The sequence below is a fragment of the Syngnathus floridae genome, chromosome 16 (assembly GCF_059516105.1).
Source record: "Syngnathus floridae isolate MCC-2025c chromosome 16, RoL_Sflo_1.0, whole genome shotgun sequence".
In the NCBI taxonomy this organism is placed as follows: domain Eukaryota; kingdom Metazoa; phylum Chordata; class Actinopteri; order Syngnathiformes; family Syngnathidae; genus Syngnathus; species Syngnathus floridae.
The window spans coordinates 5,413,072-5,437,141 of record NC_142428.1 but is presented as its reverse complement, the minus strand read 5'-3'; the positions used below and the strand labels follow the sequence as shown (position 1 = coordinate 5,437,141).

General features: G+C 42.3%; 1 long non-coding RNA gene across 2 annotated transcripts in view; it reads right to left on the bottom strand.

Annotated features, from left to right (window-relative positions):
- LOC148385280 (uncharacterized) overlaps nucleotides 1–23,804 on the bottom strand; it is a 107,854-nt gene extending 84,050 nt beyond the window's left edge. The window contains exons 1-3 of one of the 2 annotated variants that reach the window (XR_015853083.1): nucleotides 23,507–23,804; nucleotides 8,431–8,538; nucleotides 8,185–8,272 (exon numbers count right to left, since the gene is read on the bottom strand). This is a non-coding gene — a long non-coding RNA (uncharacterized LOC148385280). Of the gene's footprint in view, nucleotides 1–8,184; nucleotides 8,273–8,430; nucleotides 8,539–23,506 lie in introns of those variants that run through there. The other variant, XR_015853082.1, reaches the window with a different exon arrangement.
- Between the last annotated feature and the right edge of the window lie 266 nt (nucleotides 23,805–24,070).

Genomic DNA, 24,070 nt, shown 5'->3' with positions numbered 1-24,070 from the left:
AGAAACTGTAGGTGAGAGCGAGAACTTAATGACCCTTCGGGCTCCTGTAATGTCTAACCAGTCCAAAGTAAACATTTACCTGCAGACGTGATCTGGAATTAATGTGTGATCACCGCCTGGGGCGAAAGCAGCGCTCTATTTCCTGACTTAACATACTAATAAGTTGTTCAGGTGTGTGTGTGCACTGCGGGAGGTAGACGTGAAAAAAAGCATGAAATTAAAAGCAAAGCACAAGGTGAATTTAAAGAGCAGATCAATCTGAGATGGTTTTTCTTACGGGGATCTGAAAATTGAAGGAGATTGAAAACCAGCAATGTCCACGGCATATTCTCCTTTGGAATTGTTTGTCATTGCTATTAATTCTATCTGAGCTTCATTAATCCCCATTTTCACGTCCAGACCCGGGCGTCCTTCATCATCCTTTCAGCTTTTGCCAGCATGGCCTCTGGTGTCCAAATTCAACCAGGGTCACAGCGCGTTCCCTCGGCCTCTAGGGAGTCCGTGGGCACGTCCGCGTGCATACAAAAACACGGATTATTAAACAGGTCATCCATCTCAATCACTGGTGTTGGAGCCGTGTCAGTGGAATTCTCCACTGGGTGAAGCGAAGAGTTTAAACTCTAGATGACTGAGTTGGAGGTCATTGGTTGTCACCTTGGAACCCGCGTTTTGCTGTTCTATTCTATTATCAAAGTTGAGAAGACAAAAGATGTGTTGTTTATGAATAACGATGGAAAATATGTTTATACTAAGTTGTCTGTTGAGGTCTGGGAGGGGATTGGGGGGGAGATTTTTCCATCAATCCAATGTAAGCACATAGAATAATAGTCACCGAGTGCAGGATTGTGACAGCAGATGTTAAGAGTAATGACAGTGGAGATTACCCAATAATTGTAGCGGTGTAAATCATTTTTGAAGCGGGGGGGGGGGGGGGGAGAAAAGGAGGAAGAGCCAGGTTGGAACAAAGGCGAATTAATTAACAGCAGGGAAATCAATGATTCATTCAAAATTTTCCACAAAATTTTCTAAAACGCTGATAACGCTTTTAAATCTAACACTCAAATAAAAAGGCAGCGTTTTAATATTCAAATTTTTGGTTCAAATCAAAAAAAAAAATTCAATTGAAAAATTGGCTACAGGGCAGGTTTACTATTTGATTTGTCGTATTTACGCAATCAACAAAGTCATTAGTGGAGAGAAGTTAGTTGTCCGTACGAAGCAAGGCGAATAAATGTTGATGGCGAGAATCACGGGGACTGCGGTGAACAAGATCATGGCGATTATAACAATGTGGCTGCTGGTGTTATTGTCTACATTTGGGAGCTAATCGCTGGGACACAAGCTGCCGCCTGAGGCCCGGGATCACAGACAGAGAGGCACCTCCATCTAAGGATGCCGTGACATATTTCTCTGTGATGTCCCACAACAACATGACACACCCCTCACCCCATGCCCCAGTATGCAAGGGTCAACTAAAAGCAAGTGTGTGTGGATGTGTGTGTTTGTGAGCATGAGCGGTTGTGTGTTTGTGCATGCGTGTGTCTGACTGGCTCCGTTGTCACCTTGATTGTGTAATAAACTTGATTCAGTTAAGCGTGAATTATTGTTAATTGAACTAAAAAGTAATTTTCTTAATTGAAAGCCAGGGGGAGGGGCAGAGCAGATTAACGACATAAAGGAACGTTACCTTCAATTGCATTGCGAAAGCATCCTGACAATTTGATCTTGTCTAATTCCTTTTTCCTCACTCTTGTCATTATTTTTATTCTCCATCCTGCAACTATTGTAAAAGACGGTAATGTAATTAGCTGTAAAAAGTAAAAAAACGTTTGTACCTGACTGCTTTGTCCTCCAAAATGCAATTTAGCAAAAGTATCTGCCTTTCAATTGCACATGATTTTGCTGGCATCTTTTAAAATGGTTCAAATAAATTTAAAGCGAGACTTTCATTGGATTGAAAACATATTAAAATAACAACTCAAGATCCAGGTACCAGAAAAGCAAAATACAACTCGATGTAAAACAGGTTAGTGGCAATAATGCAGCACAACATGTATGTTTTAATGACACAAAAAGCAGTTAGTGCTAATGTTGCTATGACAATATTCTAAAAACTGATTAACCATAACAGCAGTAGCCACCAAATGGCAATATAAAGTCAACGATGCGGTAGATGCTCCTATTCCACCATGCAACTATGTCTACCATCATGTACAAATGTCATTGTCAAATACATTGGCAACTCAAATGGCTTTCACTTAAGCTGACTATAGCGTTAACGTAATTATGGAAAGTGAGCTATTTTATTGTACTTTTTTTTTTAATTAGAAGAGATCTTTTTAGTGTATGTAAAAAAAAAAAACATTGAGGTAGTCCATCACATATTTGAGCTTGGACTTGTGTAAATAATTAACTGAATTAAATCTGAATTTTTAACTTCAAACTTTCTTATTTCAAGTGATCCACAATTTTTTACTTTTCTCCAGACTACCATACATAAAACTGAATCAAATAAAAATGCTTTCAATGCATTCTTACCAGACTCATTCCATCATAATCACATTCTTATGACTCCATCTTTCGCCCCAAAGTTAACAGTGGGAGGCCCCTGCTGACCCCAATGAGGATAAGTGCAACTGAAAACGGACGGCAGGAGGGATATATTCTAATAAGGGCCATTTCCTACTGCTGAAAACTTAAGAGAAAAAAAAAAATGTTATCTTGAAAAGGCTTCAATTTAACCTTAGAATGAGTGCACGGAGCAGAAAAAACTTTTCTTTCTGTAAATAGAGCTTTCCACTGAGGAATTTACACACAACATACAGAAAACGTTCCCTTTCTTTGAAAATGGTTTTCTAGGAATGACCGTCATCTTGCAGACCTCCACATCTATTCTTCCCTTCAAAGAGCAAACAAGGCCGCTCAGAAAACAGCAAATATGTTGGAATCCAAATCCACATACCAGAGCTGCTGGTGAGCTTCAGGAAACACACACACACACACAATACATTCCAGTAAACACATGTGGAATTACCAAGGAAAGCGCTCCTGGTTTCAAGCCTAGTGAAATATCACATGCACAACAATATCAAAAAAAGTATTTGCTATTGACCTCTATTTAAAAATGCATAATGTTACAGTGGTTTCCAATATTAAATGTAGTTTTTGTAATAAAAACATCTGGCTTGTTTTGATGAACAGATTTTTTTTTCCATGAAAAATTGATATTCAAAAATGGTGCTTCCATTGTTCAGCTGCAAACCGTAATTTTGCCAAACATGATTCGTGTGCAATCTTGATTCATTGTGCGGCCCAAATGACTTTTCATCAAGCTCCTGTTGCATAACAACCAGCGTAAATGACACTCGTGCTATCATTGTAATCTTCTCCTAAAATGATTAGTGCACGTAATAAAAGCAAACACTGCCGCTCCTGTTAATTAAAAAGAACATTATGCATCCATTCGTACTCATCTTCCTTCATCATAACGCACGACCTTTAGAGCAGAGACATTCCAACAATGCCATCCCATCATACATTATGTCTCCACAGTGTGTGTAGGGAAAGGGGGGGGGCATGTCGAACCTTGTCAATCATAAAACTGTGGGATGGGGAGGAGGGAATAAGAGGAAGGCCATTACCTGAATCTTCCCGGGCTAAATAATTAGACATCTGACATGTAGTGAATGGGTTGGGACATTATCGCAGGCCTCCTCTGTAGCCCCGCCTCCCAATACACAGACCCGCTCACGCACATTAGGGCCCCTCTGAATGATTTAGGGGCTCTGTTAATAATGTAAAGGCTCCTGGAGCTAATTAGGTGAGTGGCGGAGGGCGCCGGCTGTGACGCATCGTCTCACTGATAGGAGCTGTAAAGGAATGAAGCACACACACACACACACACGTTCACCGTTTGGTTTAGGTTTCCCTGTGCATACACTGCTGCCCACAATCATGAATAACAGCCATAGGTGTTCTCAAAAGGGCCAGCTTATGAATTGCTTGTATTATTCATCATGGTTGAAAATGAAAAACGGGGACCTTGCATATGAGACCATGACTCTTGAGCTTCTTTTATTCATGGAGCTGCATTAAAAAGTCAATAAGGAGTGAGGAGTGCTAGAGGCTAAGTATGGCTTTTGGGAAAAGTCTCCTAAATGAGTCATTGTGAAATAATAACTGATGAATCACGTATTATGTCACGCGAGAGATTAAAGATCAGTAAAAATCACGCCTCTGAAGATCTAGCCAAGTCACGTGACTTCCAATGTTGGGAAGTAGTATATACTAAATACTTTGTGACTGTGGCCTTCTTGATTAGACTTGTCAGGTACTTATACCCTTAAATTAGGTTTTTATTTGAATAACTTTTTATTTTATCTGCCCAAAAATTAACTACCATTAAGATGAAAGCTGATAACAAATTATCAGTGTGTTTAAAAAAAAACTGCAAGAAAATAAACTCCAGCCTACTGATAATTTTGTGTCAAAATGTTTTGTGCTGAGATGTGAAGATAACTTGAGCGGAGCTAAATGTGTTCATTGAAGCAAGATATGCTGGATGGTGGTTGCTGCCAGGTCTTTATAAACTACGGGGGATCATACCAAGATTGAAGGTTACAAACAGCATGCAATTAACTAGTTTATGCCGTGTGAGTAAACGTCACGCAGCACTAGATGGCATGCTCATTTACTGACATAGTTACTGCTTTTCTCTTGATTCATGACCTTATTCATTTCATATGCCACAATGGAAAATACTAGAAAAAATGCCTATTGATGGTAAGAAAAATGCTGTTGGACTTGGACAGGCAGCCTCGGAAAGGTTGAAAGGTGAAAAAAGAAAAAAAATCAATAGGAGTGATTATCTTGAGAGGGAACAAGTGAGGAGCCAAGGTGGGCCTTGTCACATGTACAATGTCTCCCTCCCCACTCTGGCTGGCGCCATAGCTGTCAGCCCAGTAAGTGCAGTGTCAGGCTGATTAGAGAGCAGCGCGGCCCAGACGGAGAGCAGCCAAGCTCCAGACGAGCCCTCCGGAGACGCCGCGCCACAACAAACCTCGGCCCGGGGTCAAGACTCGCTTGTCAGCCTCCCCGCTTTCAAGATGGGCCCCTTCAGTGCGCAGCGAGCAATCGTTTTGCACAGCAGACGGCCGGGTCAAAGATTTGTGGCTATGTATGAAAAAAGTATCTCCATCACCAAAACTCCCGCGTACAATATTTCCATTCTATTGAAGATTTAAGAGTTTTCTTGGCCTTGACACCAATGCAGAAACATAAAAGAAATATAATGTGTCTTTTCACCCATGGTTAGGATGATAACATTAATCTTTGAACAAAATCAACTTATGCTGAAGTTGATAAAAAATTATAATACAATATAATAATATAAAAAATTGCTCTATTTTAGGCGGAATAAATTCACAAAATTAGCTATTAAGTCATTTATTTCACAGCCACTTAGTCGGAATCCACCTTTATTAAGCCTCCCACTGTTTTTTAACACTATCAGCATTATTACGCTAAATTGGACGACACATTTGCATACCTCTGTTATTATATAAGATGAAACAAGGAGATTAGTCACTATATTGTATAATTAGAATAGTAATGATAACTGAGGTTGTCTTGGCTTGCTGGGAAAATAATAAGACTTGGATTATGTGTTATGTTGATTGTTGATGACTTAAATCTATCTAAAAGGAATTTTGACCAAATGACTATTTGACCTAGTTTTGTACATGTCAGTGTGCGTCATTCAAAGTTGTGCATATTTGATGACACGGAATCAGCAGTGTCTGTGAGTTTACCAGTTTCGTCACATTCCTTAGCAACATTATACGCCTGAGTGAGTTCTACCTGAGTGTGTGTTTAGCAATGGCTGGAGGGTTGACAGTATCTAATCACAGCCTGGGAAGTTGAGTGGAGGAGAGGGTGTAGACAAGGTGGCACCATGTGGAATAACTCTACTGGATTCAAACTTGAGTATTTTTGGTGAATGATGTTTTGTGTGCTAAAAATAATACGCAAGATATACTGAAGAGTGAAAAAAGCATTTAAAGTCATTTGACCGCTCTTTCACCTGAAAGGAGCTGAGCCGCGTCAGGCGTAAACATCATAAACAAGAAGCAGAGGAACCTCCCCAGCCCATACCTCCTTGAGGGTATAGTCAAGTCGGAGTGGGAGGAGGAGGTGTCGGCGTCTCTACAAAGCCTTCTTATCCACGAGATATCAAAGCTGTCCTCCCTGCATGAGATCTTGTCAGGATGATGTGACTCACGCAGAGGGATGGCGTCCATTGCAAAGAAAATCCACAAAAGGAGACGAGGCCAGAAAACGACACAAAAGCAAAGAGCAGATTTCCGTGGAGATTTGGCAACGTGCATAAGCTTCCTTGCAAAATATGTTTTTTTGATGTCAACAAAGAAAAGTATTGTGTCTGAAGACGCTTCTTCAACCAGTCCCGGATGACTACACTGTGTGAAATAGTGGTGGCGGCATTTTGCTACTTCTAGACAACTTTTCTAACCACATTTTCAATCTTTTCACATTTGTTTTATAAAAGACGATGTCGGTCGGTGATATTGTAAGGGACGGAGAAAAATGACCTTGTGTACGTCTGTATACTTGTGTTTGTGTAATCAGACAGAGAGGGGGATTAGAGACCCGGCACCTGGCAGGTGGAAACAGTCTGTGCTCATCCTTCTTGGATAGCGCTGATACACACACACACACACACACACACACACACACACACACACACACACACACGACAACTTGTCCTTTAGTCATCGCTGTCATGTTCGGTAATCACCTATTGCTTGACTTTCTGTACTGATTGTTCAATCACTGCAACCGTAACAAAAACATTAAATTCCGAAAAAATATTTTGCTTTATTTTTAAATTTATTGGTATAATATAGGCCAAAACATACATTTAAAACAAACTGCCTTTTTTTTTTTGTTGCAAATGTGTAAATCAATACATATTGTTTGTCTTATTACCTTAAATTGCTTCACATCATGGATTGGAAGTTTATCACTGAATTTCTTCTCTCAAAAAAAAAAAAGATCCAAGGTAAACTAAATCAACATCAAACATCTCAATCCCAACTCTTGTTGGCATTCCCAAAAGAACGCTGAGCCATCTGTTGTGGCCCGCTCAAAGATAGTCGCTCAAGAGGAGTCAACAGTGTTAAGTTAAAACAAACACACTAATTAGCCTGATTAAGATCTGGAAGATTCCTTGAGATTAATACTAGTCTGCTTTCGTGAGATACTAGAGTTTACGTCAGGGGAGCGTAAAGGCCATTTGGGGGCTTGTGGGACAAAAACTGGGGAGGAAAGTGAAGCTAAGGGAGAAGGTGGAATGTTGATCATATTAATGGGGGCTTTGCTGTTTGCGGATGAGTGGAACTACATAAAGTGAGCAGAGAAAAGGGGAAATGAGAGCTAAGGGCCAATCCTGGACGTGGGCTTTTTTTTTTTTGGTCTTCACTGGGAGTAAGTGTCTCTGCAGGCGCTTGTCACTCTGAGGGGCCAGCGTGGGACAATCAGTGATGATGACGGGGGCACGGACCTGTGTCAAGAAGCTGAACTGGGCTGTCATTCAAAGCTCTCTACCCTATGGGATGACAAGGATGGGCCTTAATCTGCCGGGAGTGAGAGGGAGGGTGACAGTGATGGAATGAAAGGGGGGGGGGAAATTAGACAGGAGGAAATTGGGAGTTGGAGGGGGCAAGAAAGACTAGTTTGGATTTATAATGCTTGCTTGTCGCATTCAAGGAAGTTTTTCTAAATGCTTTTTCAATCCCACTGTCAATGCTTTTAAGTCTGGTTTCAGTTAATAATGAAAAGTTCATTTCAAGGAGGAACTCAAAATGGAGAAAAAGAAAATAGCAAACAGTTGGGAAATAAAAATAATTGTTGTTTGCCCTTTAAATACTTGTTCAAGTGCGAGTTAACTTTGACATAATTCACAGGAGGAGACTGTTAGACTCCAGTTGGTAACAGTGAGTTTGAATTTTCCAAGAGTGTCAAAAGCATGTATCTTTTAAAACCCAACATACTGTCAACCCAGACCGCCATCTCTCCTTGAACCAGTTTATTTTCAACCAAAACACAGCCTTTACACTTTGTAAATGGTATTTTGTAAATTTGGAGGGATTTATAGATCCCAAAGAGGCTGGCGTTCCACAAGGATAGTCATAGACAGATTGCAGTGGTTTAGTTGTGATGGAATGTGATGTTTAGGAGACAGAGCTGTTAATGTCTGGATGGGATAATAAGGCACCAAAATGACAAGTCAAACATAAGAAAAACATTGTGGGCTGAGTTATATTTCCATGAAGCTTCATTGCCATAGTTCCCATACAACAATCTATTGGTTTTGGTTGCAAATCAATCAATACCGAGATGCCGCCATCTTACCTGATCCCATGGCATGGCCGAAATGAACTTGACATTGGTTGGTCCAGCAAAGCCCATGAGTGAGTCATCAACTCGTTATCTTGGACCACAAGCGAGCTGGCAGTTCTCCTGGGAACACAAAGAAATGACCAGTAAAGCAGCATGTAAGGAAACAAAAGTTGCGGAGGTTCAGTCTCATAGTCAGGATTTGCTGAAACTCCAGCAAGCTGTTTCCAATTAGCCCTCACTTATTCTCGGTGTTGGTCCACCACATCATTTTAAGTAAATTTAACTATAGCAAAAAGCCACAATGTTTGGCTTTGCAAAATGTTCTCTAGTCTGACAGAGGGAGCTGCAATGAAAATCCTTTTCACTCACGGTTACATCTATTCTTCAGTCTGCGGTGTTTCACCGTGATGTAATGCAATAACAGGTAATCCAAAACCAGCTATAAAGAAGCCAGCAGATAATAAGATACCAATTCCAAAGCACAAAAGCAAAATATGTCAGTGGTACAGTCAGAATGAAGCCATTGAAACAGAACACGACTTGAAAGATCTTAACGAGCGTTAACATTTATTCGGAATGCTGCTCATCGTCTCAGATATAGTCTTGGATGCTTTAGCCTAGCACCGGAATTTTCGTTCTCTACTTCATCAGATTACAATTTGATCATCCTAACCTGGCATGACAACAATGGCTTTCTGAAGCATTTGACACAGCGGTAACAAATACTGAACAAAAGGGGTCCAAGGATTGACCCTTGAGGGACCCCACATGTCATGGCCATTTGATCCGCTTTGAAAACACCATCCTGAGTACTGGCAGCATTAATCAAGACTGAACATTATGACTTTTTCCTCTTGGCTCACTTACTCATTGTGAATGCTGAGTATGTAAAATGTGCCATATTTGGAAAAAAGAACCAAACAGTCCGGTTGCATGACAGAAAGACAGGTGGCGAGTGTCATGGTTGCGGGTCACATCCCATGCGATTCTATGCATCAAGAGAACCAGCTAATGATCTTTCATCGCCCAGATGTACGGTGTCCCGGAGGTGATCGGAGCCACGACCTGACACTGCGATGTCCCAGCATGCTCGGCAGATGTGGGTCAACTGACATCTGTTTCTCAGCACAGGCCGGGCTCAGCTCGCCACGACCCAACCCTGATGCCATATTCATCCTAATAACCACTCCCATAATCACCAGGGATTATTCTAATATTAGTGTGCACACGCACTGGGACTGCTCTGATTAAGGTATAGTGAGAGCTCCATATGTTTTTTTTTTTTTTTTGGGAGGGCTTTTTGGGGGGATTTGTATGTTTTCAGTCCCTCAGTGAAAAGCCATGAAAAAGCCAGCTTAGAGAGGACTAAAGAGAGTCACTGCATAAATAATATTGGAAAATAGCCTAGACAAGAGGAAGGAGGGTGGCGCTGAAGTGGTTTAGCTACAACGCATGTTTGGGCCATGATGAAAATGGAAATAGTTGTCCTTTTAAAACATGAATCTCCAAAATCTTATGTAATTTTGAGTCTGAGTCCATCAGCCAATCAAGATGATTTAGATCCCCTGAAAATGAAGGTACTCCTTGTTCTTGGAATGAATTAAACTAGTGAGTCAAGATATATTTTTTTGTCCAAAACAGCATATGCAGTCATTATTTAAAATATCTTTCCATATAATATGTTCTTCTTTCTTTATATATGCTGCGTCTGAAATTTTCAGCTTCCCTTTTTACCGTAAGAGGTCTATTTGTGGAAGTCATGGCCTGCTGGTGTTTATGACTCTCTGGGCTCCTACTGCTGAACCCCCCCTACCTCCACACCACACACACACACACCAAGCAACATACAACACACACACACATGGAGTTGTCCCTTAACTGCTGACTCTCAACTTCATTCCGAGCTGCAGCTGCATCTGCTGTCACCATGGAGACCTTGTTTATTACTTAACCCCCCCTGCTCACTCACAAACACACACACAAGGATGCAGCGGTGGCAATCTGCAATCTCCCCCTGTGTTTGATTTGGTGTTATAAGACCCAACGGATCACAGCCCCCAGCAAGCCCGGACCCATATGCACAAACACACAGAGGCAGCAGTTGGCCTAAATGGATGCAGCAGGGCCCGAGTATAAGCGGCACACTCCCTAATCACCTCCAGGCTGCTCTGGATAATGACATTTGTGAAGGCTTGGAGAGCCAGGTATGCATACCTTTCCTCTCCTTTTGCACTTCCACCCAAAAAGACATTCAAATAAAACATTGCCTTATTTTCAGGGTGTTCCTCCACACATACAAGTAGGCCACAGTTGAGGTTTCACGAGTGGCCCGGTGCGTTATGCAACATGTGAGATCCTGCTAATCTTGTTCAACAGCCTGCTCCTCCTGGCCATGTCGAGGCCACCCCGCACACATACACACCTCCTGGCCATCTTTGGAGCCATGCATGGATACACACCCAGGTGGCCTTAATGGGTTTAAGAGTGAGTCCAGATCCCGACCTGAGCTCTTGGGTCTCCTGTCTCTGCATGTGACAGCACAGCGAGCGAGACGCGTGAGAGGTCAAGGCGTCACTGAGATGGCCAAACACATCACACTGCTTGTGACGGAAGTGGAGCGTGACAATGCTTGACTACACACGTTTCTTAAAACCTCCACCAAGATACTGAAATGCTAAAACTAATAGATTTTGAATGTGTAGGAATAAAAAAAAGTAAGAATTAAAAAAAAGAAAAAAAATACTACTTATTATATAAGACCCAGAATCTCCCCCTTGTCGGATTTCACCTAGTTTCATTCTGAATCTAGTGACAAACTCTCAAGGGAAAAATGTTGGGTCCTCGGTGAAAGTCTACACACTTTTCAAACCGTTCAGTCCACGCGACTGTGACAGAAATGACGGAGCCTCCCCCAACGGCAGCAATGTTTCACAAGGCATACTTTGATAACAGCAAAAACAAATAACAGAGCAGTCCTCACAGGCAGCCCCTTGTCAGGGCTCGGTTCTGGACTCCTGAACCGAACAAAACAATTGGTTCCAGATTGAGGCGGGCTTCTGTTCTCCCCAGGGGGATGGGTTAAATATATCGCAGGAGCGAACGAGAGCGAGGCAGCAATAACAGTGGAAATGGTGAGAAAGTATTTGAGAGAGTAGGAAGGAGCGAAACGTGGACGAAATGGACAGTGTGGGAACATTGAAAGGGGAATGGATGGAGAAATCATTTGCACACAATGGAAAAGGAGATGCCATTGAAATGAATGGCAATGCTTGCAGGCCTTGTCACAAAGCAGCATTGACAGATGTTGCAGAAAATATGATTCAATGAAAATAATCCTCTAATATTTCTGTGAAGTACTGATGTGGTGAAAAAGGAATGAGGGAATAAAAGAAAATAGATTTAAAAAGAAATATTTTCCTCTGCGTTGACCTCCTACAAAGAATTCCATGATCATGCATTGTTTCCCTTTGGACAAACACACACACACACACACACAACTCGGGAGGTAAGCGATGTAAGAACAAACAAAGCATGTCCAATCATAAGTGCAAATGGCGACAAGTGACAGTGATGCGACACGACAGGCATGAAGCATCAAACAATATGAACACTGAGTCCTAATGGAGGCTGCGGCACCATGCTGCATGTCAGCAATTTCAGACGCGTGACGGCTGAAGTCAGACATCGCCATGGCAACCTGCCAGCCACGACATCATCTATCTACTGGGCCAGTAAGACATGTTTGCCAAGATTAGTGTTGTCTTGCTAATGTCAACAGCCAAAAACAATGCTAGTGTCAAAACAATGCTAAGTAAGTACAAACAATAATTTGTTGTCATATTTATTTTCATATTATTAATACATTTTTATTGTTAAAACCAGCTACTATTTAAAATGACATTTCTGTTTTGATTGCAGAATTGCGACACCACTGGGTGTACACATGCACACAAACAGGGTGTCATCAATCAGTATTAAAGGTGGCACTTTCTCCTCTTCATGTGTCTCAGCAGCCCGTGGTCACATGGGAGACTCCTACAGCAGCTGTGCCAAACACACAGTAGTGCTTCTATGCACCAATGTATGCATTTACTGTCTGCTATATAGGTCTTAAAATACACGGAAAATTAGTGTGTGATGAAAAAACAAGCAGCACTGAGGTCATGCTAAGGCCTCCCTTGTGATGCGTGACTTTTTTCAAGTAAATGTCTATGTGCACGCTTTAATCAATTAATAGTGATCCGTAAGCTTCATTATTGTATGCCAAGTAAATGCAAGTATTCTTGGCTACTTTGTTTACCGTATTTTCCAGACTATAAGGCGCACCGGACTATAAGGCGCACCTTCAATGAATGGCCCATTTTAAAACTTTGTCCATATATAAGGTGCATCGGACTATAAGGCGCACCATTAATGCATCATGTCAGATTTTTAATGTAAATCAAATCATTCTCCATTTTATCTTTTTTATTTCAACTTCAGACGCAACAAAATAATGATCTGTAGTCTTTTTGATTCATCATTCATAGTCTTCAGCGGGCCACTTATGATTGATTTCATAACACAATGCTTCAGGCCAGTTTAAATTTAGGAATTTGGTCCATATATAAGGCGCACCGGACTATAAGGCGCACTGTCGGCTTTTGAGAAAATTTTAGGTGTGCCTTATAGTCTGGAAAATATGGTACACATTTTCTTTTGAGCTAGGACTTTTGTAGGGTATCTCTTATATTAATATAATTAATATCATAAATTCAGAAATTCAGCAGAAATTCATAATTGCACAACTTGAATCAAGAACTAGAACATTCTGTTTTGAGGGAGAAAAAAAACTAAAAATTGAATGAACAATGTTAATTGCTTCATTTGAGCTCATGAGCTTCAAAAAGACATCAGTCTTACAATTAGATTGAAGAGAGTTTGTGTTTCCTATGTCAGCAAAGCCAGACGTTGTTAGCCCGAGGCACGTTGACATTTAGCATGCTGTTGCATTTTATCGCTACCACACACAATCCCTCTTCTGCAGTGTCGCATCTCAGGCGTCTCCACACCTTTAATGTGAGTCAACCTGAGGAGAGGAGCACGTTATCTCAGGCAGCCTCGGCCTTGATAATGGGCCGCATGCCGGAGATACTACTCGTCTTTGGGCAGCGGGATTACAAGGTTTACCCGTGAATGTCTTTTGCTACGCTGCTGCTACTGGCCCGCATATTTTTTACTGTGACGGTGATACATAATCAAAGAATATACACATTACAAGGAAAACCTTTTGACTTTGATTTATTCAATATCCAGCTAAAGGTCTATGTGCTAGTATGCTCTTTGTCCAGACTAATAAAATAATTCAGTCCACTTGTAGAAATAACTGTCTATGCTCCTTTTTAGTAGATAAATAGACACAGTATGGTTTAAATCGTAGGTGTCAAACTCAAGGCCCGGGGGCGAATTATCTTCACTTTAAAAAAATAGAGATATTACTAGCAATTTTTATTACCATTCACATTTCCAAAAATATTTGAACAATTTTTAATAGTGATTTCACTATTTCAAAGCGAGTTATTCATAATATAAGTCATAATGGCCCTCCAATGGAAATTATGGCTATGATGCGACCCGCGACAAAAATGAGGAAATAGTAGAAGAAGAAAAAAATGTTAATAATAAAATTCTAGTCTCGTCCTACTATTATTGCGGCCAAAGAGGGCACTAGTATGTAAACCTTAAGCTGGATATGAAGGATATGGAATGAATGCACATACGGCTTCCCATACACATCCAGCGTATTCATCTGGCCAGGCCCTTCCATGCTTTGTGTGCTTGTTGGGTGATGAGGTCTGCACCCATCTGCTTGTGTGTGTGTGTGTATGTGTAATCTGCCTGAGACAGGCTCCAGTGCTTAGAGGGTCCAGACTGCAAACACTGCACAGGGATGAGACACCTGCCACAGGGCTAAGACCAGAGCCTCCACATACACACACATGCACACACAGATGGAGAGGCCACGGTTACCATGGACAAAGCAGTGCACCAGCAATCAATCACATCCCCAGGTTTGTCATATTCACTCGTTCCAGTGCTCTTTTAAATCATATTTACGCTACACATTCCCAAGTGCGTGTTTGGATTTTCTATCCCCGTACCGCAGCCACCAGTACTAATTAGCTGCTATTAATCGTCCACGGAGGAGGAAGTACCATTTGACAGTTGCTCCTTGTACGCCATGCTGCTTAGTGAGGAGGAGGAGGGGGGTGGGGGGTAGAAAGCTCCACTTATCCTCATCTTGAAGTCTAGCTTTGAGCATCTGCTGTCAGAGTGTCAGGTCTGAATTTAGCAAATGCCCAAGCACGAGGTGGCTGCGTTCTAAACGCCCGACGCTCAAAGGAGTGTCTGTGGAGGCGCGGCGCGGCGTGCCAAATCCGAGCTGGCTAGGAGCTCCCTATAGGCGAACAGATGGCCATTACTATCATTTATAACTTATTAGCAACTGTAATCTTACCTGCAAGCGTCAAGCAGTGATTTTTTTTCTTTTGACAACATTTTATCTTTCATCTTCCTCCTATTTTTTTTTATTTTACAGAAGCAACATGGTGGCCTAGCAGTGCAATTAAATACTGAGACTTAATATGTATGTATATAGAAAATATCAGATGAAGTTTTTGTATCGGACCAGAAGAAAGTGCACGCGTAGGTTTGCTAAGTTCAAATTGCACCAAATGTTCGACTACTGACAAACAAACACGTGATGGCTCACATGGAGCAGCCAAGCAGGTGTGGGCATTGACGTTTCTGCTGCGAACAGGCTGCATCTGTCATGTGGCAAAGCAGAAATAGCTCCAATCAATGTCCCCCCTCGGACACACACCCACACATACAAATGTTATACTCACGCACACAAACGCACACACACACTAGGTGTGGCTGCTCGCCAGCAAGCTAGAATAGGCGAGGTAACCGACCAGTGGGAGCGATCGATTAGCTCGTCCGTGCAAAGCCAAGATGGCTGCAAGCATCTTGCTTGAATTTTATTTGAAGTCACGTTTACACCAAATAAAGTCCCGCTATAAAACATTTCAACTCGCCATGGTTGAGTTTGGAAATATCCACCATAAACTGATCGTGATTGTTCAAGCAATGCCACAATTGATCACAAACAATATAACTAGAAGGCAAATCATCCTTCATGAAGAATTCCTTTACACAGTTTTGCGGGAATTGATTTTGTATTCATTTGTGGAAATTGGCTGTATCCTATGAGTTAATATTTTACAAGTCATATTGACTCCTGTGTAAAGGTTCACTGATAAAAACAAAGCTACTGAGATTTTTGCACTGTACTGTGTGTGTGTGGATAGAATGACATCATCGTAGCGGTAATAGCTGATCAATTCGGCAAGTCTGATGTTTTTCTGACCAATCAATAGACGGTATCTTATCTCGCTCAACCCTGTAGATTGCACCAATGGGGGCTGATAAAAGCAGACAAAGTTGTTGGTAACCTACTGTTAAAATGTATGTATGAAATTTTAACTTTTAAAATTTCAAATTGGAGAGACGGTAGGAAGCCTTTGACTCAGTGTGACATGGCCATTTTGCAGCAGCTAATTTGTCACAACCAATTTGGGTCCGTACGGCTGAGCTTTCTATTGAGTTGTGATTTTCCAAATGGCACGTGCCCCCCCCCCCCCCTCCATACACACACACACTCAAACCATCATTTGTGACCATTTGGAAGCGAGACAAATAGACGGGCAGACAGAGAGACAGAAGGAAGGCAGATGACTGGCTTTGACCAGCTTTGTGGGGAGATGTGTGCAGACGGACACGCAGACACAAATGAGTGTGGACAAACAGACAGACAGATAGACGGACAGAAGGTAGACTTTTGTGTTTTCACGTGTGTGCGTGTGTGTGTCAGCGGATGTCAGACCAGGTTGTGTGTTCCTGCAGTGGTAGAGATAAGAGAGAGAGTGCGAGAGAAAGAGAGAAAGCAGGAAGCTGCTCTCCTGGAGACAGATGGACTGCCATGCTGTGGACACACAACCACATACACGCACACACTCAAAGTGACACACAACCGTTCAGACAGCAAGAGAACACATCAGAGAACACCAACATGGCTGCTTAAACAGGCATCCCGGACACACTTGTGGAAGGAGTTAAAAATTTTGCACAACTTAGAATCCCGTTCAAACTGTATATCACACAAACACACACAAGTGCTAATCATGCCAGATATATGGCAACAACCATGTCACACCCAACCTGAGAGCTATGGCGGATCTAAACTACACCAGGTTGTCACGCAGGATGTGTTGAGGACATGCGCAGACACACACGCACCCACAAACACATGTTCTGATTCGCCCTGTGCATTTTCAACACATCGTGAACTGGAAGAGTCCTCACAGCAGCCTCACACCCTCATTTGGGTGTCTGTGAAGGTGTGTGTGTGTGCATGTGTGTATTGTAGGTGTGTTTCACAGGATTGCCAACACATCTCCTTGCAGCCCTATAGGAACAGAGACATCTGTGGAGTGAAAGGACGCCAGCTTGCATGGTCGTCTCAGGAGGGGAAGAGAAAGGGAAAAAGGGACGAAGGGGAGCGAGGGCAGGAGAGAAACGTCCTATTTAGTTTAGATAAAGATGAATAAGTCAATAAAAAAAAGTCCTGCGTTCAGTTTGCCTCAAGATGTGAATCTGTTATGATTTACGTTTCTGAATATGACCACTAGCTTAAAATAATGCATTTAGTTTTTAAATTATATTAAAAAATGATCATAATAATGTATTCAATACATTCATTTCCACAATCACAACACATCCAGGGAGCTCAGAATCTGTTTGCCCACACCTAGCTGCAACCACTTCACACGCCACAACTTAAACACGATTTTATCTGGTCTAGAGTCTAGTCTACTTTCTGACACCAAATTGTCAGGTACACTGAGAGCGTTTAGAAAATGCCCTCAGTCTGATGAAATGCCCAGCAGCAATACGATCTGCCAAATCCCAAATCTAAACACGCCCCGGCACAACACTGAGAATGCGCCAGTTTTTACGGCAAGCTCCTGCACCTGTCTACAAAAAAAAAACAGCCCATAGTCTTTGGAAGCTATAGTATATGCTTATTTTCACTTATTCCCACCAGACCTGCTCTGTGATGTGTACAAAATTAAAAAAAAGCGAACCCACGTACAAGTATCACAGCATCTGCAGTTCATCTATAAAGCTGCAAGGCCGAGCCCCCCGCCACAAATAGAAGGGATGACAATACAAGCAAATGCCCTTATTGTGTGCACAAGTGAGCGCTCTGGAGCAGATGTGCCCCACGGCACCTTGGGAGTATATGAGCCGGGCAACGGGACACAGGTGCACCTGCTCTCTGCTCTCCTCAAAAGGTCAGCCAAAGTCAGACGACCGCGCAACCTCACAGTGCATTTGGTGTGGCGAGAAATAACCGTGAAAAAGTGCGAACGAGTCGGTGGAAAAGACGAACCCGCAGTCCGTTCTCGTAAAACGCTACCGTGAAGCTTCCCCCCATCTAAACAACCATCATTGCCACACGTGGCTCCGCCGCCTTTGCCAAAGTGCATTTCCAGCCATGTGCGCAGGTATACAGCGGAAAACATGTGCAGCCGGACCAGTGCCAGGACAGACAGAAGGTCCGCAATGATGTTTCACTACATAGATTATGCAGATTGTGTGAGCGGCGATCGCGAAGTAGTTGGGAAAGAACGGGTGGAAAGGAAGCAATGAGGGATGAGGGGAACGAGTGAGCGAGGAGGGAGGGCTGCGTGCAGGCTACAGCTGGCAGAGGGATTCCCACAGCCAACTGTCAGTGTAGAGGAGCTCCTTAACAAGCGCACAGGCCTCTCAGAAAGGAGCTTTAAAGTGGCCACATGGCTTGGCCGTCAATGCAGAGCTGAGCCCAGCAGCAGGCAGGCTTTACTGGGACCCTCACACACACACACATACACACGGTTGTACACAAGCTCAAACAAGACTCAGTCGGCCAGCTGCTGACAGGGACAAGAGTGTCCAGAGCGATAAACCTGTGCACGTGCATGTATGTGAGAGATGAGAGCAAGGAAGAGCAAAGGAGCAAGAAGCTTTTAGTAGGCTGACGACTGTACCCTATGTAGCACTCGCAGATTTTTTTGGGAAAGCATAGTGTTTTTTTGTCTGCAGGGTTAGCGGTGCTTCATGGCAAGAATGGTAAAATGGGATTTTTTTTTCTTTCGCAAAAAACGTCACTCATACAAGTCACTAAAAGGCCACTAAATTAGGGACACCTCCCCAACTAGATTGCACTGCAATTTCAAATATATTTATTTGTGTGTATCGAATTTGGTATAATTTCTCATTCCTATCAAATGTTAATTTTTGCTTTTATGAGCTAAAGTTTTGAAATGAAAAAAGTCAAATCAAAGTTACATTTATGCTTTTCTGTTTGAATTTGTAGGAGTTTTGTTATACAAATATTTAATTTTCCAATATGGAGCCTGCCTATTTATTTATTTATTTATTTATTTATTTATTTATTTATTTATTTATTTATTTATTTATTGTTAAGGAATACCCTGTGTTAGAAACAGCTCTTAATGACTCTGCAAAGTGCAACCCCAATAGTAAGAGCACAAGTCTCTAACAGTGTCAATCCAAAGTAAACATTAGCATCTTTGTAAGTATACAGTGTGCAGGTGTACCTAATGAAGTGAAGTATATTTCCAGTGACAAAAGGGTCGCTTTTTTGTTCCCACCATCACTATGCCGGACCACCGCTGCAGTAATGTGGCTGCATTAGCATTTCAAGGAGCCTCCATTAAGAAGGGCAAGAAAAGCTGCTCTCGGCAGGGGGAAATCCATTTTGTCCCGGGCTCCAACATCTGCTCCAGCCGTCTCGGGGCCAGAAGGACGCTGGGATAAAGCCGAAGAGCCCTCTGATTTACTGTAATGACACACGGACAGATAGACAGACAGACGGGCAGAATGGGCGACCATATGCGGAAGCGCGGGAGGAAAAAGGGGAAGAGACAAAAACAACTTCTGTCTCGCTGTCTGTCATTTTTTTTTCTTCTTTTTTTATGCTGGTGCCTTCTTCGAGCGCTTATGTGAGCAGTGGGAAAGGCAGCATGCCAGAATATGCTCTGTGTGAAAGTCTACAGTAGTGGAGATAATAATAGAAGAAGGTTGTAAAAATAGCACCACCATCATCATCATCGTCATCATAACACACTGCTGGATAAGAGTGTGAGAACTTTGCAGGGTTGGTCATCATTTGGATTCCAACCAAAAGAGTCAAACAGGCACGATGCTACGACTCGCTCGCCCTCGATTTGTTTACACGAACCCGAAAATGGAAACATTTGAAAATTATTCTCAGAAAGGATATTTTTGACACAGTTAGTACTACACTGAAAACAAAAGATATAAACAAATGATCACTTACTGATTTAGGTTTGAGGGGCAACCACAGAACTGTCGAGTGGTGGAAAAATAAATCATTGTAAAGCCCTTGGAAAAATTTGCGGGATTAAATAAATAAATTCGACTCTACTTGACTGACGCCTTGACTGATCGACTACCTCAATCAAGAATAATTAGAGACCGTTCATTTTTTTCCAAATGAGCAACCTTACACATACAGCGGGGAACCAAATGATTATTTCCCACACTGCATGACACACTGAATTATTTTAATCTGGGATGAACAGTCTCTTGTGTAAAAAAAAAACAAAAAAAACAATGTAGGGCAAACGGCATGTCTTCTGTTTCAGCACCGTTGCAGCAATTTTGCAAGCACGAAAGAGGGTAGTGGAAGTCCACTGTTGGAGTCGAATTACATAACGAGTCTTGTAATAATACAGCGTGTGACCAAAGTGATAGTTTGTGACCTTGCAGCTCCACAGTGTTGATATTTTCATATGACAGATTGGCGACAAAGAGCATGATGATAGCAAATTCCCCTAAGGCGAACACGGCCGCAATTGCAGGATAAAAAAATATTTTTTTATAAAACTTAAGCAGTGGCGTGACACACAGAACACGACGCCACAGTGATGGATTGCCACACAGTCAAGCGACAAAGAAAAGCTGATAAAGTATATTTTCTGGTGTTCTCACTGCAGCTTATCTAAACGCTCGGCTCGATAACTCATTGCAGTTTGTCTTTATTTGAAATATATAGAAAGCGTCTCGGGGAGTTTCAACAGATGATGTGCTGGGAAGAGATTTTCAAAACAATAAGTCATGGTAAAGAGGTAGTTGGAATGTTTAAGGTTAGTGGAGAAGTTTTGTTTGGAAAAGCTAAGCTATTTTATTTATTTAGCACATTTTGATTTTTAATTATTTCTATCAGTATTATATGATTACTATAACTACTACTTTGCATATTTACGATTATGATATTCAATATTGAATGAAAAATGTGTGTCATCTAATCATAGAAATAGTTTTTCTTGTGATTGAAGACTTGCAAAAAGGAAGCAGAAGGCTAGCTTGCTTGCTATACTTGGAAAAAACAGGGTTTGACGTCGCCTTTCTGCTGGCGGATCATGTCCAGTGTACACACACACACACACACACACACACACACGCACGCACACACAGCCAGATGGAGAGCAGCGCTAAAGCTTAGTTTAATGACAAAAGGACCCTCAATCTGGACACGGATTTATCACTCACTTTAAAGTCCATCTGCGACAAGTTTGGACTGTAAACACAACTGCTCAGTCTTGCTGCCTTCTTGGGCTTTCGTGTTGGAGGATCTTAGCAACTCCCTAGAGTGTGTGCGCGCACATATACGCACACACATTCCTGCACAGGCCCCTCATTTAAGGTTTCAAGGCGTGCGACAAAAACGTGTGGTGATGTGACGCCGTGTGACGAGGAATGAGAGCGCGGGATTTTACATTGGGCCCGGCATCACATGAGGTTGGGTCGGTGAGGGAGATTTTTTTTTTTTTTGGCAAGGGGGGGTGAATAAGAGTGACAGCACAGAGATAGACTAGCTACCTATTTATAGCCCGGGCCATCTGCAGAGCTCCCTCTTGTCTTTGGTCATCCTGCTCACAAAGGCTTGGAGGCAGATTCCAGCAGCCCAGCCGCTCCACCATCCATTCACTATTCATTCCCGAGCCGGCAGCACCATATGGATCCGGCCCCACTGCTGGGCCCTGGCCGGCCCGCTTCTCCCACTCCAGCTCTCTTTCTGCAGATTGACATGGTAATGAAGCCTGGGTGGCTTGCTTTTCTTCTTCTTCTGCCCTCTTTCTTCCGACGTCTTCCCCTCTTCTGCGCTCAAAGGAGCCGCCATTGAACATGGCCGGACCCCCACACCAAACACCCCCTCGTACCCCCCCCTCCTCTTTCCAGGCCTCTCACATACCCTCACAAGAAGAATGTGCCTCACAATAGTGCACACCTGCACCAATGCTCAAGAGTCCCAAGGTGAAAATCTACAATATCAAGAAATTTATTTATTTATTTATTTATTTATTAAATTAAATTAAATTAAATTAAATTAAATTAAATTGTAGCCCTTCCACACGCAATAAACATATTTCAAGTTCTTAAAATGCACCTGAACTCATCCAAAAAGATTTTTATACCCTCACACATACCACACGCACTGATTCGCAAGTCCAAGTACAGCGTTGTGTTAGTCAGCACACACTCAGCTGCACTGCATCCTCTTTTTCCCGCTCATATCCTCTTTTGAGCTTGACCATCGCTCTTGAACGAAGGCCAACTGGCAATAAAGCGGAAATGGAATCAGAAGGGGGTGGCTTGGTAGTTGGTGGGGGGGTCGGGGGGTGTTAAATGGGGATTCTACACAAGGAAGCTGTTTATGATGCCACAAAGCGCAGCTTCGTGGAAGGAAGACAAGTGCGAAACGGATCTCAAACAACAACTTCTGTCAGCCTCCCTCTGTCACACTTAAAATGACAAAAGGAGACATTTCTAAGAAAAAATAACCGCGTAGTTCAAAGATAACTTTCCAAAAGCCATATATCTTACATACACATAAAACTTATGTTGAACTCATTGTCATCCATAAAAAGCATTTGCTTCCAATTTGTTCCTGCTGTTTTTCATTGTTTCGGTCCTTCTCATTTTTCAATTGCTACAGTGCCTACCATGGCTTTATTTAAGACCTTGTTTTCGTTGGCGATTGTCTATCGCTCCATTAGAGGTGGGTCTACAAGTTAAAAGAACTCCAACATGAGATGAAAAGAGCCTTTAAGTAACGCGTTAAACATGGTTTGATGCTACGCTTTCAGAAATAGGAGTAGCTTCAAGAGGAGTCCTTTTCTTCATATAATCTGCATGACTATTTATTTTCATTTTTATGGACTGAGGCTGGATTTATGTGGCATGAATCAAATGACACAATTCAACTCAATTTCTGTGCAAACCAGGTCATGGTTATCTCTGAACAAGAGAAAATCCATGAGCAGTATGGAGTATCATTGGTGGGCTGCAGCGGAGCAGTCACCTTGGGATCAGTGCGGCAGCCTGAGGCGGAGGCCAGCCTAGTTAAGCATGCATGCTGTGCTGGGCCTAAACCTAATTAGGTGCCATCCCAATGTCAACACTGCTGATAGAAGACAAGACTTCTCCTCCTCCAGCCACGCTGTGAAAGGCCTCCAAAGAGCCGCCTTGCACGGCCCTGGCCATCTGCAAGCTTTTTCGGCAACAACATATAATCATGTTGTTTTGACATCGAGTCAACAACTCACAATTGATTAACAGTGCATCAGTACAATAAATGCATTTTATTTGGCACTGATTATTTTATCTTATTTTCAATTCGGTCCCAACTTGAATCAAACAGGAAGTAGGCTGCCAACACACAAACGCTTTAGCTTCTTCTCACCTTTGTTATCACTACAACCTTGGCAGAGGACTGCGCTCTACTAATTGAGATGAAACAGTGGAATTAAGGTGCTGGCTGACTACTTAAGAGTCAGATTTATAAATATATAAACCCAAAAGGATAGTTAATTTAATTGGCTACCAGTTATTTCATCTCTCATCAGTCTTGCTTGTGATTTAGGGCTATATAAATAAACTTGACTTGTCTTACCTTTGTTCGTGGATTTGTTTGGGCCTGCACCTCATTAAGTTCTGATGCCATCAGAGCAGATCCATCATATGTTTGAGCTGCTGGCTTTTCAGAACAGCTGTATTTCTCCAACAAGACATACAGCAGGGGCTCATCCATCATCCCTCTTGTCCCCAAAAACTCTTCCATCACTTCACAGTCCAATTCAATTATGGGTACAAAAATAATTGAGATCTGTGATTTGTTTGTGACAGGCATGGTCTAGTCTACCTCTTGAGCCAAAAATGGGGCAGTATTGATCATCTGTTGGCTCATATGCGCCCCCTTCAGTGCGGCAGAGTACTCCCTGCCTCAATCTGTGCCTTCTTATTGTGGTTTTATGTCCCATCTGCAAAACAAAGCCTTTGTAATTTTTTTTTTTTTTTTTTTTTTACCTGTCATGATGGCAGGTGAGGCATACCCTCACTTGCCTCCCCTGACCACACATATTATTTCTACCCCTGCTCACGGCAGAAAAATGGCACAGAATTCCTAATTCGGGTCGACCAAATACGGAAACCTGGTGCTCGGAGGTAAACATGTCGT